We start from the raw sequence: 19,191 nt of genomic DNA on the forward strand, positions 1-19,191 counted from the left end.
ATATATATATATATATATATATATATAAATTTTATATCTAGAATCCGTGTTCTAGTTTTGATCAAAATTCATTATATGATTTTCATTCTAGATAATTTCTAAAATTTATGGCTATAGCGTCTGAGGTCTTAAGAATAAATTGAAATTTTGAAAATATGTTTTAGTTAGTGTCTCACGACTAAATCAAATTCAATTCAAATCTGAAATATTTTCGTTTGGAGTTTACATCAGCTAAAACGTTGTGAGAATAACATTTCGGATGAGAGCTGTCGTCTGAATAATAAAAATAATGCAAACCAAATTCCAAAGCTCAGATTGTTATTTACCAAATGATTCCTATGACCTCCCCTTATAAAATGTAGATAAATTTAAAGTTCATTCCAAAAATATGATCGGTTATTTTTATTACATTTTTAAAGAACCAATTTTATTTATTTTTTTAACTTTTTATTGCTATATTTTGCTTTTGGTGAGAATGGAACAAAATCATGTTCCTAAAAATGTCAACATATTAAAGTTTAATCTTTATATGAAAAAAAAAATCTTTAAGTTGAAGTCATTCCCACCTTCGGGGATCCAAAAAATGATAATCTATTTTGATTTATTAAATTTTCAACACAATTTGAGGGAGAGAAATGAACTTGAACAAGATTTGCAAATTTAGTTGATGAACATTTAAACGTGATATATTAATCGAACTACTTTGATTGTTTGGACAAATTATTTCTTTAATCATTGAAATTCTTTTGAGATTAGTAATTCATATACTTTGTTGATTTATTTGCGGACTATTATCCTCATCTTTTATAAAAGATGAGGATAATAGTCCGCAAATAAATAAATAAAATAGACAAATTATTTGGTTTCATTTGAAGAATTTTTTTTTACTCTGGAAAAGAGAAGACAATCATAAAATTTAAATAAAAGAATGCGTATTATTTGGATTTTCCAGACTATTGTTCTCGTCTTAAACATATTCTCACAATGTTTTGCCCAACGTGTACCTTGACAAACTCGAAAATTTTCTGACGAACTCAATAATCTGCACAGAATTCCAAATGGAACGATTTATTTAATCTGTTGCAGGATTATGGGTGTCAATGTTAGTCCCGCAAAAATAAAAATTTAACAAATGTGAAAAATGGAGTTGAACAATCAAACAGAGATGACCAAGACAGAGAATAAATTTTACACAAAATTTATTTTTTCAAAATCGTAAATAAGTGAAAAGAGAAGACCAGAAAGTGTCTTCTTAATTGAGAATCTCTTCCTGCGACTGAGGTAATCAAATGTTCTTTACGTAATGAAGTAGAAAAAGTTCTCGGTTAGAAATAACCAGTCCTTTTAAGGAATAATTAAACAACATAAAAATCCATTGCTTTCTTCAGCCAAGAATCAGAAAAGAGTAAAAAGTCCATTTCCACGTGGAGATTAAATATCGTGTGCGCACGAGTTTAACGTCCTGTGGACGGAATCGATGTTGATGTTTACAGCATGCTCGCTGGGATCGACTGACAAGTTTTGGCCTAAAATGCCCCTTTTATAGATTTCAAACCGGCTTCGAGAAAATTGTCGGAAAAAATATTTTTCAAAATTGCTTTCTTAATAATCCGATTGGATGAAAAAAAAAAACATCTTTGTAACGTAAGGTGTTTTGGAAGACGTCCGCGTGAAACGGCAGAGTTTTAGTTTTTATGCCCACAGAATTTGCGTGGGTGTAGAAAGGACATGTGCACGTAGCTGAAACAATCTTTACACAGTCGCGCGTGCGCAACTGGGTTTTACACTTTAAAGAAGTACAAAGGATGCTCGAAAAGACAATCACGTGAGGGATGTCACAGCAGTAATGAAAGAATGAGAAAATAAATGTTATTGTTACAAAGAACAAACGAGTTAGAGTTATTTCCTATTCTTTGTCTTAGTTTCGTTTACGATGAAATTAAACATAATGTGTTTTGTTTTCCGGACAACGTTACATGTAGCCTCGTCATCCAAATGCACATTCTCCATATCTAAATTCTAATCTGTGCCCTGAAAATGATTTTTGCCAAACAGACAGCTGCAATATTATTTAAGAAACAGGTGGGAATGGGACACAAGAAAGGAATTGCATTTTTTTAAGGCATAGAAAAAGAAAGGTATGCAAGGTAAAAAGTTTAACAATATTAGGAAACCTGCTTTGAAATCTATCATATGTAGTTATATAGTAATCTAGCATGCCGCCTGGCGTTGCCCGGTGGTAAAATACGCAAAAATATATTTTAATTAATATAGAAACTGAGACACGTTCATGTGAGTATTACGTTTATTTTTTTAAACAGATCCATTCTTGTAGGTAAAAAAAAAAAAAAATACTTGAGCTGAGATCGAAACCAAGACTTAAAGTCAGTGAGTCAAGTTTGATAACTATTTGGCCAGTTTGACATGACCTTAATATGTGTTTTAAAACCTACTTATTCTTAACACGAGTAATTTATCATCTGAACGATTCACACATGCGCATTCGTAAAACAGTTGACAGAGATTAAAATCCGACGACCCACATGTACCAATTTGCTAATTTTTACCCCTTTCCGGATGAAAACGAATTGAAAAGTTTTCCACATATCTGAATACCCTATATATAAAATTTCAAGTATGTAGATTAAAAATTCGTTGAGTATATAGGTTGAGACGTATCCTCAGACACACACATTCTGACTTTTATAGACATGGATATATATTAAAATTAACTTTAAAATGGTGGAACATAAAGATTATTCGTCATGTGTATCGAAGGAAAAAGTAAATGATCCAGACTTTGTAATTACCAATGATCTGATTGTTTAGTAAGAACCTCCAACGCGCGACAGTGACTTACTCCCCCCCATAATATGTAACACAATATAACTGTAATCTAATTTAATATTATCGTCATAACTTTAGTACTATTTACAAGAAGAAGCTTATAATAAACTTGTAATATTTTTTTTTCAATTTTACAGCGAACGAAAATAATAAAAATGCGAGATTATAATCTTATTTACATATCGATGCCTTAAAATAACATTCCTATAAGTAATCATTTCGCAGATTTAAACTTATCCGTGTTCAATAAATCTGGTAAAAATCAACTAATGGCCTAGTTTTCATTAAATTTTTTAGATTTATTCATTTTTAAATTAACTTTTAATTGTTACGAAAACTAAACAAAATAAATTTAGGTTCATAAAAATTGCAACATTTTATAAAGCTGTAGAGTTTAAATAATTACAAATATATATATATATATATATATATATATATATATATCTGAACGTCTGTGTGTGTGTCTGGTCACGAATAGGCTCCTATATGGTTTATTATTTTAAAAAACTGATTACATATAATGATAGAAGATGTATCGAGGATCGGAAATGGCTATGTTTGATCTGGAAGAACGGTGGTTCATAAAAATTGTGGGGTCTGCGTTCGCGCCTGGCCCCCAAAGTATGGAAATAAAAAATGAAAAAAAAAACATTTACAAGGGTTTTTGATATAGATGTACATAAGAATATTTTTATAAGTATGTTTTAACTTAAATAGGGATGATATAATAATATTGTTCGGTCTGCGTTCGCGCCTGTACTCCGTGGAAATATGGCACAAACTTTAACAAAGACTTTTCATATCTATTTGCGTAAGTATACTTTGATAATTATATTTCAGTTTGAAGAAATATGGTATAATAAAATTATTGGGTGTTCGTTCGCGCCTGACCTCCATAGAATGTAAATATGCCACAAAGTTTAACAAGGGTTTTAAAAGGGGCAAGGGTCCACAATAACACCTTAACTTTAATCTTAATTCACGTTAGCTTTTATTTATGTTTTTGAGTTGAATGATATTGTGTCGAATAAATTCACCTCATAAATTCACGTTCTTATTAAAGTGAAAGCCAATAAAAAAAGTCGGAACTTTAGACAATTCTCGACACAAATTTTGCATAACTGTTTTTATTCTTCTCCACTTGCACGTGGCACTCTTTTGAAAATAGATAAAAACTGTTTTTGTTTCTTTTTTTTTTTTCGATATTTTGTCGATATTATTTAGTAAGAGTGTTTAGCGAAAAAATAAATATACAAGAATAAATGTTACCATAGTCAATAAAAGTTCAGTTCATGTTTTGTTGTTGTTTTGAAATAGTTTTTAATGCTCTTTACTTGAAATAATTTCAGCGAACCGAAATTAAAACGAAATTTGAGACGATAACTACTTAAATGAATTTTTATATAAACTACACATGCCATAATCGAATATTCCTCAAGCACAAAATAACGGAAAACATTGAAATATGTTTATAAATATTCCTTACATTGACGGAACTCTCTTAAATTGTTAACACATAATGCTCAGGTGCCCCCCCTTCAAATTGAAAACGGGACTCTCTATTTGAAAGTCGCTGCCATTTTGATTTTTTTTAAACAGGTTTGTGAATTAAATTTTTTTTTTTTTTTACAAACTACTTAAAAATACAAACCAATGAACTTTTCTACCATAAAAGTAACTTTTATTGACTATGGTAACATTTATTTCTTGTATATTTATATTATTACTAGCTGTACCCTGCCACGCGTTGCTGTGGCTCAAATTGGCGCAATGGAAAAAGTTCCAAAATGAGAAAAAGCATGTTTCTTATAGGTTTAAATTTCCATTTTGCATGGGTACAGTTTTTGTTGTTCATTTTCTTAGCTGATATAGAGATTTTCCGGTTTGGTGACTCTTGAATATGTAACATAAATTGTCCATGTGAAAAAACAGTCAGTGTGTAACTGTAAGGCCCACAATTGTAAAGATTGTTCCCTGTGCTTTGTTGATGGTTATTGCAAATGACAATAAAATTGGAAAGTGCAATTTGCTTAAGTGTAATGATGTATCCGGTGGAATCATAGGAATGCATGGAATGAAGATATATTCATCTGTGAAAGGTCCTGTTAAGATTGCTGTTTCTATGATATTGTTTGTTATTTTTTTTTTTTACTGCAAGCTATGTGCCATTGCAAAGCTTGGATTGGTTTATATTTCACAACATGATAATTAGTACACCAAATTTCAGTTACAATACATGCGGTGGCATCCCTGGCAAATATAACTGTTGGATAATTAACCACTTTATCTGCTTTCACAACAGTGTCGATGGATTTGTATTTGACTACCTCACTTGGAATTTTACATTTAATTATAGCGTTAAGTTCATGGGCATCTTTGTATTGACCTGCAAGAATAGCTCATTCACTCAGTCAAATGGAATTCTTATATTTTGAATATCTGCAAAACCTTTTAAACTAACTATTCTTTTGATGAAATAAAATTACAGAAATTACAGAAGTTAAAAGTCAAAGAATTTTGCCCTTAACTCTGATCAGCTGGCACTTTTCGTACCCAATTTCCCACAAGTGATGCAAAAGTTTTTGTGCGGATCGAACAGTCTGCAACTGTACATGCATATTTTGAGTTAAGTTTAATGTCTTCACATGGAACAAAAAAGTAGAGTATTTGAGGCAAGCATTTATTTCATCTGCTGGTGTTGATTGAAGAATAACAGGTAACATTTGTTTGAAATCTCCTGCAAGCAATATTACTGCATTCCCAAATGGTCTGACATTGCCACGCAAATCTTGCAAGGATCGACCAAGAGCCTCAAGTGATTTTTTGCGTACCATTGTGCATTCATCCTAAACAATAAGTTTGCATTTTTGCAATATTTTTCCCCATATTGGATGTTTTGGAGATGTCGAAGATGAGATTTTTAAAAAGTTGAATGTTTTAAAGTAGAATAAATAATTCTTCTACTTGGCAGCAAGGTCGCAGGTATTCCTCATGCAGCAAGGGCTAAGGCTATGTCATTTTGTTGCTAAATGGCTGCCAAAATCAATTTAATTAGAAAGGTTTTACCAGTTACTTCTGGTGCTGTTCAAGGTAGCAGTAATTTCCAAATAACTTCTATTCTCACAGTCAGTAAATTAGGTGACTAAAATAGGATTTATCCATGTTTTGACAATGCCTTATTCACTGTAATTAATTTAGGAGACTAAAATAGGATGAGGGATTAGAGATAGACAGATAGAGAGGAAGATATATAGATAGAAAAGAGACAGTGAGAGGAAAATAGAGAAAGAGAAGGAGATAGAGAGATAAAGGGATTGATAGATAAACAGAGAGAGAGGTGGAGTGTTAGAAATAGAGAGGGATGAAACAGAGGAAAGGAGAGAGATAGAGGGAGTTAGAGAGAGAAAGGGGCTCAAAGAGAGATGGAGAGGGTGATATAGAGAGAAAGAGATTGAGAGAGGGAAAGGAAGAGATGGATAGAGAGAGATATTGAGAGAGGGGGAGAGAAACAGAAGGTGAACTACACTTCACCGTTTTTTTCCTCGTTCAGTAGAGAAGAAATCTTTCGAGACTGAGGCAATTTTAATGTTTTGTTATTATCCAGAGTACCCCTTTTTTTTTGGGGGGGGGGGGGCTAGATTTTCCTCGCATTAGAAACCGACCGGGTTATCTGTACTTTCACTTAACAAATTAATAAAAGAAAAACATATTGTAAAATTTGAATTTAACAGGAAAATACTATTTTAAAAAATAGCACGGTAACATAAGTGCATAAGTGCCACTTTAGGTACTCCTTGGGCGTTGAGTTCCATGGCGACCAGCATAATTATTTAATGGTCGCTCCCTTAGCCCCCCCCTCCCAGTCAAGGCTAATGCATGCGCATGTAACATTTTTTTATTTACTGACGTTGGCTTAGTAACTAAACGATTTATTGATAATTTCGTAACCCTTAAACGCATGCCAGAAGATTTAAATTGGTTCATTATTGTTGTAATGAAAAAAAAAAAGTTTCATTCAACACAAAACCAAAAACACATATTAATGATAAATGATTTATTATTCTATTCATTGAAATTTAATTTTTAAATTAAAAATTAAAAAAAAAAGTTAATAAAAAAATAGTTTCTTATGTGCGCATAAACAACTTGTTTTTTTTTTAGATTAGGTCCACCTTATAATCACCCCCCTCCCCAACCTCCTCATATTAAGAACAGCTTCCGGAATAAACACCACTTTTGGAGGGGGGGCTATTTGCAAAATTTAACTGATATTTGTTGTCAGCATACCCACCCGAAAATACTATTAAAAAAAAAAAAGGAGGGGTTCAGTGCCCGTGGCAGAGAAGTAGATTTATTTATCAATAAAAGTTGCGGAGAAGTAAATTTATTTATCAATAAAAGTCATTTAAAAAAGAAAATTGTGGAGGTGAAAATTGTTTTCGCACTATTCAACAATTTGTTCATCTGCATATGTAAATTAAAAAATATTTGTAAAAGTGAGAAGTTATTAGTAAAGGATTAAGTTTTTTTTTTAAATTTATTTTTTATTTTTTTTTTTACATTAGATCCACCTCCACAAATGTTAAGAACGGCTTTCAGAATAAACACCCCCAACCTCTCCATGTTAACAACGGATTTCGGAATAAACACCATGGGGGGGGGATATTTAAAAAAAAGTCGATAAAAGTCGTCATTTAAAAAGAAATTTAAAATCAAATGTTTGTAAAAAGTGAGAAATTATTAATAAATGTTTAGTAACATTTTTCGGTGCTAATGCAGAGAGTGATCTGCGCTTTTTTTTAAATCGTGTTTTTTTTTAATCAATTGCAAGGTTAAAGTACAGAATAGGTACAAAACACCCTCCCCCCCATGTTAAGAATGGCTTTTTAAATAATAACGTTATTATTTCAGCATGGATCACTCTCTGCATGAGTACCCATTTTTCTTTTAATATTCATAAAAAGTAAAACTTTTTTCAAAATAAATAAATAAATGTTTGTAAATGTGACAGATAATCTTTTAGTTACGGCAACGTCAGTAAATAAAATATGTTACGCGCGGGGTGAGGTGGGAGACTAAGGGAGCGACTATTATTTTTTTCTACTGGTCGCCATGGTCTCAACGCCCAAGGAGTACCCAAATTTAATTTTTTGGTCAAATAAATAAATTTCAAGCAATTTTTGCAATAAATAATAGATAGCAACTTCGTTAATTTTACGACTCGCCCCAGCATATTATAAACACCCTAACTTCCCCATGTTAAGAATGGCTTTCGAGGTTTATGGAAGGGCGTTTTTTTTTTTGTTTTTTTTAACATGGGGGGGTTAGGGTGTTTATAATACGTTGAGGCATGTCGTAAAAATGAAACAGTTTAGAAAAAGTTAAAACAAATTTTTTATGTAAACAATGCCGTGAAAATAAACTAAACAATTAAAACGTAATGTTTCATGAGTGAAGCCTTAACATAAATAAAATTTAAGAAACATAAGTACATAAATGAATTTAAAGTTTTAAAATATGGGATTATTATTTTTGTGTGTGTGTGTGTGTGTGTGTGTGTGTGTGTGTGTGTGTGTGTGTGTGTGTGTGTGTGTGTGTGTGTGTGCTAATGCAGAGAGTGATCCGCGCTATTTTTTAAAAATCGTTTTCCACGTTTAAAGTTTTATGATATGTTTTTATTCAATTGTAAGATTAAAGTACAGAATAGGTACAAAACACCCTCCCTTCCCCATGTTAAGAATGGCTTTTTAAATAATAACATTATTATTTCAGCACGGATCACTCTCTGCACGAGTAAGTTTTTGTTTTTTTTTACTTATCGAGTTAACAGAAAATGAAATCTTTCGTCAATTCGTGGCTGTGAAATGAATCGAACCGGAAGTTCAGTTTTATCAACAGAACAGATTCGCAGTAAAAAACATATTTATTTTATTTAATATTTTAATTTTAATAAATCGCGAGGTAAATTTATTTCAATAACATAAAAACATACCTCGATTCTAAAGATGGGTTGTCTGAAAATTTCAAATAAACTGGTAACTTAGAAATAGGGTTTTATTTGTTTAGAACAAACCAACTTTACATTTTTATATATATAGATATATATAATATTTCCTCTTTGTAAGGAAACATCATTTTGTTGGTCACTCTTGGCTACGAATGGAAACAAAATTGATACAAAAATATATATTTTCGCGAAAATTATCTTTACTTTCATCATATTTTGTTTAGGGTAAAATTTTTGAGTATCAAAACCTATCTCTTTACAACCCCCTCCTTTTCATAAGATATCATACTTTCATTAATCACAGTAGGCTGTTTTTGAACCCAGTGCACAATGGGTACTTCTGCTAGTAATATATAAACCCTTTACTTATTTCATTTACCCTGAAGTTATAAATAAAAAATGGACATAAAATCAATTATACGCTTTTTTAGTAGGCTTTTCAGAGCAAATAATGTTTAATGTGCACCACAAAGTGTTCAGTGAGATCATAACTGTTATTCTTTAAGATGCAGGTGCATTGTTGACGTAAATAGAACACATAAAAAATTTTATTCCAAAAAAAAAAGTAGAAAAGAAAAATATGCATGCTGGGAAATATATATCAGAGATCTTGAATTGCATGCTGGGAAATATATATCAGAGATCTTGAATTGGAATGTAATATATCAAACTGTTCATTTTAAATCAAGAATCCCCACTATCTTTTTACAATGGAAGTTCAACTCTGTTGGATCACCTTAAAATGGTGTCCTTTTCTATGTTCCTTAAAAATATTTTAAATAAAATTTTCAATATATGTGCTAACATGCAAAATTATGTATGCCCATAATAATCATCTGTAGAGATGAGTCATGCATTGAAAATCCATGGACTAAGGAAAGAACTTTAAATTTCGTGCATTTCTTACTTCAAATAATTTTTTGTTTAAAAATTCTATTTTTTTACTGCAAAAAATTTAAATATAAATCATATAATTTTTACTTTGCTCTATCTTGTATTTTGAGCTATTTGATTTGGCTAGGATTGTCTAATATAAAATTATTTCCTCCCAGCAATATTTTGTAAGAATGTAAACCACAATATTAAATTATCTGTGATTTAACTCATCTTATTTTCCGGATATATATATATATATATATATATATATATATATATATATATATATATATATATATATATATATATATATATGGAAGCCAGAATAATGGTTAAAATAAAGAGCCATTTGTAAATTTTTAATTCCTTACTTTTCTTCATTGTTACTCAATCTTTTATGTTTAATTGAACTTTATTCTGTATTTCATCCTTAATTATTAGCATTTATAAAGTTCTTATACTATGGTCCGTCATTTTAACTATTATTTTTAAAAATTTTGTGCTTCTATACATAGCTTTTAATAGTTAACTCGAATGAGTGAGAATAATAAGACTCTTGGGGGACTTTTTGCTTTAGTTTTGTACCCTTTCTTAAGATATTGTAGAATTGCATGCATCAGTAACATCTTATATATAAAAAAACAAACAATATGGCTGCACATTAATTTGGCTCAAACTTAAACTCTTACTGTTTTGAAAACTGCTCTGATAAAAAACTTAAAAACTATTTTTTTCTAATTTTTTAAATAATAAATACTGAAAATTTAATTTGAATTGCATAATCCTATGAATTTTAGTGATTTAAAAGATTTATACATTTGTTTGCTTACAAAGAGTCGTCCATGTGATAGGCTTATGAATCTCTGACACTGACACTAGACAGAAAGAGTTAGACACAAGGTTGGCTTTTAATGGGTGAAAAATCCAGATCACTTAAAAGGATTTCTTTGATTTGGAAGGATTTCTTTTTCACTGACTGAAGACTAAACAGATAAAGTATAGTATAAGAACAGATACTACACTATGCTTTATATATTTTATTTCACCAAACGAATTTAACAAACAGTTAGGCACAAGGCTAATCAAAAAGTGGGTAGGGAGGGTTATAGTCATTCTTATCACTGTACCTTTGATTTATCTAGTTAATACTAGCTATAGATCTCAGTCACCATAATACCACAAACACACCAGGGTTCGTCCTAATTAAGATTCCCAATTCAAATCATATTTGTTTTCTTTTTTTTTATACTTTGCTCTTAATCAAAAGGCTGAGGAGAAATAGTCAGCATCATGTTTTGTTTGTGTATGCGTTTTTGTATAATTAAGATAACATACCAATTTATTTTTTGCTGCATTTTGAAAAGAAAATTACTGGAATTCATACAATAAACATCTTTTAATATATTTATATGCATATTAGATGTACTCTTGACCTGTTGGGCCACAACCTCTATTAATATTTATTTTACTTTCATTTCATTAAAAAAATTCATGAATATTATTTAAGATATTCTTATTGCATAACTTACAATAAGTTTCTTTACTTCTGTATTACTCTTAATTTATTATTATTATTATTATTATTATTATTATCATTATTATTATTATTATTATTATTATTATCATAATAGTAACATTAGTAGATGTAGTAGTATGAGTATTATAGTTTTTTTATTATTCTTCGTTATTTTTATATACCAGCTTGCTAGTTTGTCATCTAGTTTACATGTGTGTATGGTGTATACAAACATATGTAAGTGAATTAGACGTCTGTGCTGGGAAAAAAGAGACACTCTTTCTCTAAATGTTCACACATCATAGAGTTGTTAGATCAACATTGAGTGAGAGGGGCTGAGAGAAATATATAAAAGAGATGATTTGTTCAGTTAATTACAAAATAAGGCCAATTACAATAATTATAAGATTTAAAAAATATATATAATTTAATCACAGAACTAAATTATATTTTAGCATGTACTTTGCCTTATTAAATGTATACGAATCGATGGGGTAACATTTAGTATAATATATATATATATATATATATATATATATATATATATATTAAGTAATGTGATTTATAATTTAAAAATTAAAAAAAAAATTTTTTTAATTTAAAAATCAAATTTTAATTAAATTAAAAATCAGTTTCATAAGAAGGAACAACAACAAAGTCAATTATCTGTACGATCGTTTCGGAAATCCGTGCTTTTTATTTGTGGTATACATGAAGTCACGTAGAACAATGATACATAGTTTTTTTGGTAAGCACGGTCTCCTCATCAGCAAATTTAGGAGGATTTCTATTGAATTGAAAAGACACCAAAAATAAACCTAGCATTAAAAATAAGGCAGATGAATCTTTTAGTTTTTCTTTTTTTGAAATCAGGAACTGTGTTTAAAGTAGTCATTTAGATGTTTGCTATAGCTTTTTATTTTATATATATATGTATGTATATATAAAATATAAATTCTCTAACTTGTTTTTTTAGAAAACACACACTCACATATATATGTGTGAGTGTGTGTTTTCTATATAAAAAAGTTAGAGAATTTACATAAAACTAAAAATGCATTCACGTATAAAATTTTCCTGAGAAAACAATGGAAGTGGTCTGGTATCTTTAAGTGATACTCTAACAAGGATATGAGGACCAGAACCTCCTTTAAAACTTTGAATATATCCTATTTTAGGAAGAGTTAGACACAAGGTTGATTTGGCTGGAATTGTCTTAGATAAAAATATGTATATATTTATTATATAAAACTTATATTAATATTTTATTACCTTATCTTAAATTATTTTTATTTCTGGTAAAATCATAAATTATTGAATTTGCTATTTTGAATTTATAGAATATGTATAAAATTCTCTGAGAAAGACAATGGAAGTAATTCTGAGTCTTTAGATCCTCTTTGTGTCCCCAACTCCTCATCGTTAGCTATGGAGGCAGAATGCCCTGAAAACTTCGAATATATGCATCCGATTTTAATGAAATTTAAACCATATGCATAAGATACTACTTCAGAGCATTTTCAAAAATTTTCATTTTTTTTTCTTAATATATTAGACAGCAAAATGGGTCATTAAAACAAAGAAAATAATAGCATAGTGAAAAAGAAATACACAGTAGTGATCCTTATTCAATCCCGTGCAACATCGGGTCTTTCTGTTAGTAAGCGATAAAATATGTATGACCAAACAATGAATTTACATGTGGATAAAAACAAAACAGTGAACACCCACACACTCACAACGTTGCATGTGTCTCGCACTTATCTGCTAACAGTGCAAGGGACATAACTCATAAAAAATGAGAAAAAAAAAACGCTTTTTTTCCCTCATTTATTTTTTTTTTTTTAATAAATTGATGTGAACATGTTACTGCTTTGCTTCTCTATTTTCTAAGCATGCACACATAAAATATCTTTTATTAAAGATTCTACGTCATTAATTTTGTTATATAAACCTGGCATGTAATTAATATCAAATGTTGGTGATAAAAATATTTTTATCCTTCAGAATTTTTTGTTTAGATGAAGATTGATAACTTGTTTTATTTAAATTATTTGGACTGCTGTTCTCATTTTGGTTGGTATTTTCATAACGTTTCAGCCGATTGAACTTACGACCTTCTTTGGATGCATATTTTCGAACTCTGGAACCTTCTAGTTCCTATTGACTTACCTCTCCATGAGGATAGATTTAGCCACAAAGTCGGTTTCTGCTATCAAGAAAATTAAGCACTTTAATAAGTTGTAGTCAGGATGGGACAAAAAATTAAAATTGGTTTAGTCTAGAAGGATTTCTCCTTCACTAACTAATGGCAGAAAAGTGTACTATACGAAGTAGGTAATCTCCTAAACTGATGAATAGATCATTATGAATTTTGAAATATATATTCTTGTCAACATGGTGGGTGACACGAGAATATTATTTTTTGTTGTTGTTGTAAACTTTACCATTTAGAAGGTGTGCCTAATCGAACTGGAATCCACTCTTAAAATCTTTTAAAAAAAGTTAGATACAAAAAATTTATGAACGAAAAAGTTAATATACATCAAATTTTGCGTTATATTAAATAATACTTTCTTAAAAAGATCAATGGGCACAAGTACCAATAATATATATGTTTGGGAAAATCATAAGTTATCGAATTGACCATTTTGAATTATAGAATGTGTATTCTAGAAAACAGGGTGTGTTATGTGACTGTGTTGTTTATATTTTGTAAACTTTTTATTTAGAGTGTGTGGGGGGGGGGGACCACATTAATCTTACCATACTCCACAAAGAAGGAAAAACGTTAAAATTTAAACTAATGCAGAAATTTGTTGCTTATACTTGGCCTGGGATATGTATTCTGCTTATAATATATATATATATATATATATATATATATATATATATATATATATATATATACGAGCAAACAGTTAATAAAACATGTTAAAAAAACACTTTGAAATGAGTTAAAAACATATTTAATCTAAAAAGGAAACACCAGATAAGTGGATAGTCCTTAATCTGCGGAGTTTCGAAGAAATACTTTCCTTCTCATCAGAGGGTAGGAATTAGCAAAATGCGGGATCGGATTTTGCATGAAAAAGTATTTGATGAGCTCTATCTATATTGATAAGCTCTACCTCCTATTTGGTTTTATCGAGATTTTACATCTGGTTGAGATAACTGTATAAATATTAATTCTGTAATATTTATAATATTCTTTAATTTTACCATCTTGGATCATTTTAGTAAATTTAATTGTAATTTTTATTTTATATCATTAATATAAAATATCGACCTCCTGGAGTCAGAATAGAATTGATATGATCTGGTCCAAGATAGTGCATCTTTTACACTCACAGTTTGCAATAAATAATTAAAAATAGGCTTATTTTAACATTTAATTAATGATAAATCAGTTATAATCTGGAATTTTTTAAACACATTGTTTATCTCCCTCCCACAACAAGATGATGACAGTGGTCGGAAAGTGAGAGTTGAAAGGCAGCACCTGAGAGGAATAGTACGCTGGCCTATAAAACATACCTGGGTAGCCCTGTCAGTAGTCCCCAATAGGGGTGCATCAGGTGATTAGCAATGAACTAACCTAAAACTAATCCCTTCTCAAAAGGAGAAAACAGAATAGCATAGGACCAGCAACATACTGCAATCAACAATAATAGCTTTGCTGCCAAGTTTTTAGATAATTGGGATTACTGTTCTCATTTTAAATGTTATTCACACAACGTTTTAGCCAATGTAACTTCCAACTGTATTAATATACGCACAGGACTGTGGTGCAATAGTGCTAAGTAGTAATCCGTTCGAGTTGATAATCTTCTGAAGGCTTAAACTCCATTTAAAACTCTTGCTGTTTTTTCTAAGAATATAATTAAAAATTACTGAAGACTTCTAGCCAGTTAACAGAACAAAGCTAGCTAATAGAACGAAAATAATATACCCCAAGAATTAAATGAAGCGGTCAGTTTGAAATTATATAGTTATAACTTTTAGCTTTTCATTGGCAGGCATTTTTACTATACTTAGCCTTTTGGCTCGGATTGAAGTGTAGTTGAGTTGATGGGGTTTAGCTCCGTTTTAATTTGTTGGCAATAAAGCTCCTCGAAGGCGTCCACTGCCCATTCTTAATTGAACTTTGGCCTTCTGTATTCAATAAATCTTGGAGGAACATCATCCATTTCCAAATTTTATCCTTATTTCACTTACACTCACTTAATACGCACTCCCACTTAGAAATCAACTTGCTTGTTTTTGGTTCTGAACGAACTGGAAAACAGTGGGTGGTCTATTATTTAAAAATGATTACAATGGTCTTACTAACCAGATTTTTGTTGTTGCCCCCCTCCCCATTTTATTCCAATGACTTTTTATTTTCATTGACTTAAAATGTGCCAGATATTTATGCGAGTGATTTTTTTTCTTTCCCTTTGCAAATCTCAATCATGTTCTTCAAAGCCAAAAAAACAACAATTTTGCTCTACAAAACAACCAAACCAAACACCATGAATAAATATCAGAATATATAAAGAATTCGAAGCATCAAAACCTTTTAAACAAAATGACCGGCGTCAGCATTAAATAACTCGAAAAGTTGATAGACACCATAAAACAAGACAAATGTATTTATTAAAAAATAAAATTTTCAACACGTTGAGAATATTTTACATAAAAGCCCACCTCCGTTGATCCTGCAGTGACTACAATGAATCTAGCTAAGGGTAAAATAGACAAAGAATGACTACCAACCAAAGAATAACAATCATCCAAACAATAACCTGCAATACATATTTTTAATGGCTTTGTTCATAATTTTGTTCAAAATGATTTATATATTTTTAGCAAAGAAATAATTTCAAGTGTAGCATCTGTCAATGAAAAAGAAATCCTTCAAGTTTTAGACAATTTTTATTTTTGTAGCAATCTGAAGTGCTCCATTTCGGGGAGCTGAATTTTCTCCACATTAAAAAACAACCTTGTGTTTAACTCTGCCTTCGTGTTGAGGCAAGTACTTAGGTACTTCTACTAGTACTAAAAAAAAAATGTGATTGCAGAAAGAAATTTCATGCAACTTTGAAAGAAGGTTAAATTATGATTTTATCAATTTAATATCAGAAATTACTTTCGAAAAAGATTCTAAAAGTTATGCTTTGTCTTCTTAATCGAATTGTTGATGATAAATCGATTTCGATATATTCTTTGAAATGTTCTGATCGATTTTAAAGTTATGAGTCTATAAAATTAAAACAAAAAATATGTGATAGTCAACTTTAAATTGATACAATTTTTTTTTTAATTTTCATTTATATTTTTTTGAATCTGCATCATTACAATGTTCATTTCGAATTCATCATAACAGAATCTCTGCGATATTTCAATTTGGTCGCAATAAGAAGAGACAAAGAGTGTCGTTGTGCTGTTTTTTTTTTTTTTTTTTTTTTCATTTGAAGTTATTGTAGGAAAAGAAAACTCATTTAAGTTTGCTTTTTGCGATAAGTGTTGATAATGTACATTATATGGATCATTCGGACTACTATTCTCGTCTTGATTGTTATTTTCATAACATTTCGGCTGATGTAGCTCCGACCTTCTTCGAGTGCATCTTTTCAAACTTGAGAATCTTTTGCTGCGGCTAGAAAGGGAGGAAAAAGTAGAGGAGGAATAACAACAACTAAAAATAATAATAGCAATAATAATAATAACAACAGCAATAACAATACTAAATAATAATAGTAAAAATAATAAGTAATAATGACAATCAATAATAACAACAATTATTAATAATAAGAATAACAAAGAAATGATAATAATAACAATAATAACAACAAAAAGAAATAATACAAAATAATAACAATAATAAAATACAGACATAATAATAATAGTAATAACAATAATAATAAACGTTAACAATAAAAGAAATAATAATAAACAATAATAACAATAAAAGAAATAATAATAATAACAATAAACGTTAACAATAAAAGAAATAATAATAAACAATAATAACAATAAAAGAAATAATAATAATAAACAATAATAACAATAAAAGAAATAATAATAATAATAATAAACGTTAACAATAAAAGAAATAATAATAATAAACAATAATAACAATAAAAGAAATAATAATAATAATAAACGTTAACAATAAAAGAAATAATAATAATAAACAATAATAACAATAAAAGAAATAATAATGAACAATAATAACAATAAAATAAATAATAATAATAAACGTTAACAATAAAAGAAATAATAATAATAAACAATAATAACAATAAAAGAAATAATAATAATAATAAACGTTAACAATAAAAGAAATAATAATAATAAACAATAATAACAATAAAAGAAATAATAATAATAAACGTTAACAATAAAAGAAATAATAATAATAAACAATAATAACAATAAAAGAAATAATAATAATAAACGTTAACAATAAAAGAAATAATAATAATAAACAATAATAACAATAAAAGTAATAATAATAATAAACGATAACAACAAAAGAAATAATAATAATAAACGATAACAATAAAAGAAATAATAATAATAATAATAAACGATAACAATAAAAGAAATAATAATAATAATAATAATAAACGATAACAATAAAAGAAATAATAATAATAATAATAAACGATAACAATAAAAGAAATAATAATAATAATTATAATAACAATAAAAAGAAATAATAATAATAATAATAATAATAATAATAATAATAATAATAATAATAATAATAATAATTATAATAACAATAAAAAGAAATAATAATAATTATAATAATAGCAATAATAACATATAATAATAAAAATAATAACTAGCAGAACCCATGGAAATTCCACGGTAGTTTAAAACCGCATCACAAAACAAGCAATAGAATGTCTTTCAATAGAATATCTGTAATATTAGTTTCGATCAGCCCGCAAATGAAAAAATAAATATTTTTGTAGACAAATATAAAAACTACTTGAAATATATTATAATAGAACTAAGACACTGGCTGGTGATAACTTATTATTGTGACCTGTGATCTGCACCCATCATACACTGTCTTTCAATAAGTAACTTTGTATTGAGATCTGCACCGACCAGACACTGCCTGGCGGTAAATAACTTATTAGTATTTTGATCTGAACCCACCTTAAACTGGCTAGCAATAACTTATTAGTATTGTGATCTGCACCACCGGAAACTGGCTGGCGATTAATAACTTATGAGTACTGTGACATCTACTCATCATACACTGTTGGCGATAAATAACTTATTAGTATTGTGACCTGTACCCACCAGACACTGGCTGGCGATAACTTATTAGTAATGTGACCCACACTCACCAGACACTTACTGGCAATAATTCTCTATAAGTATTGTGATCAGCGCTCACCATACACTGGCTGGCGATAACTTATCAATTTGAAACAATTGTTTATTGGGCATTTTAGAATATTCCATTTTTATACTAAGGGAGTTAAGTATAATAACGGTTTGTGTGATTTGGAATATTTCATTTTTATTTTAAGAGATGTAGGATGATGACGGTTGAAGCGAATTATATAGCTAATAATGATCTTCCTTTTAACATTCGTTTAACATGCTGACATATGTTGGACGGAAACATGTACATGGGTAGATTATTCTTGTCCAATCAAACATAACTTGGTAGAAGTGTTGGTTTATATGCTGCTCTTATTTTCACGTAATAAACCTAAGTATAATTGTGTAGCATCAGATTCAGGATTATTTTACATGAAGATTTCATGGAAACAGAGACAAATCATTTGGATGAGAAGAGGAGGAAACACACACTCTGCAAGTCAAGGGCAGCAAACATCTCAACGATAGCTACTGATTGTAGGTGCTCCACCTGTGGTGGATACTTTCAAGCCTGCATTGGCCTAACAAGTCATCTACTGACCCACTAAACCCA

General features: G+C 29.3%; 1 protein-coding gene and 1 long non-coding RNA gene across 4 annotated transcripts in view; one reads left to right on the top strand and one right to left on the bottom strand.

The window, feature by feature from the left end:
• LOC145279856 (uncharacterized) overlaps positions 1-19,191 on the top strand; it is a 1,383,997-nt gene that overhangs the window by 1,023,498 nt on the left and 341,308 nt on the right. The gene's annotated exons all lie outside the window — the stretch shown is intronic.
• The window catches only part of LOC145279861 (uncharacterized), an 88,727-nt gene continuing 86,201 nt past the window's right edge, over positions 16,666-19,191 (bottom strand). The window contains exon 2 of the long non-coding RNA XR_013868474.1: positions 16,666-16,887. This is a non-coding gene — a long non-coding RNA (uncharacterized LOC145279861). The remainder of the gene's footprint in view (positions 16,888-19,191) is intronic.

Source organism: Euprymna scolopes, chromosome 7 (assembly GCF_053919585.1).
Source record: "Euprymna scolopes isolate OS-2025 chromosome 7, ASM5391958v1, whole genome shotgun sequence".
Classification (NCBI taxonomy): domain Eukaryota; kingdom Metazoa; phylum Mollusca; class Cephalopoda; order Sepiida; family Sepiolidae; genus Euprymna; species Euprymna scolopes.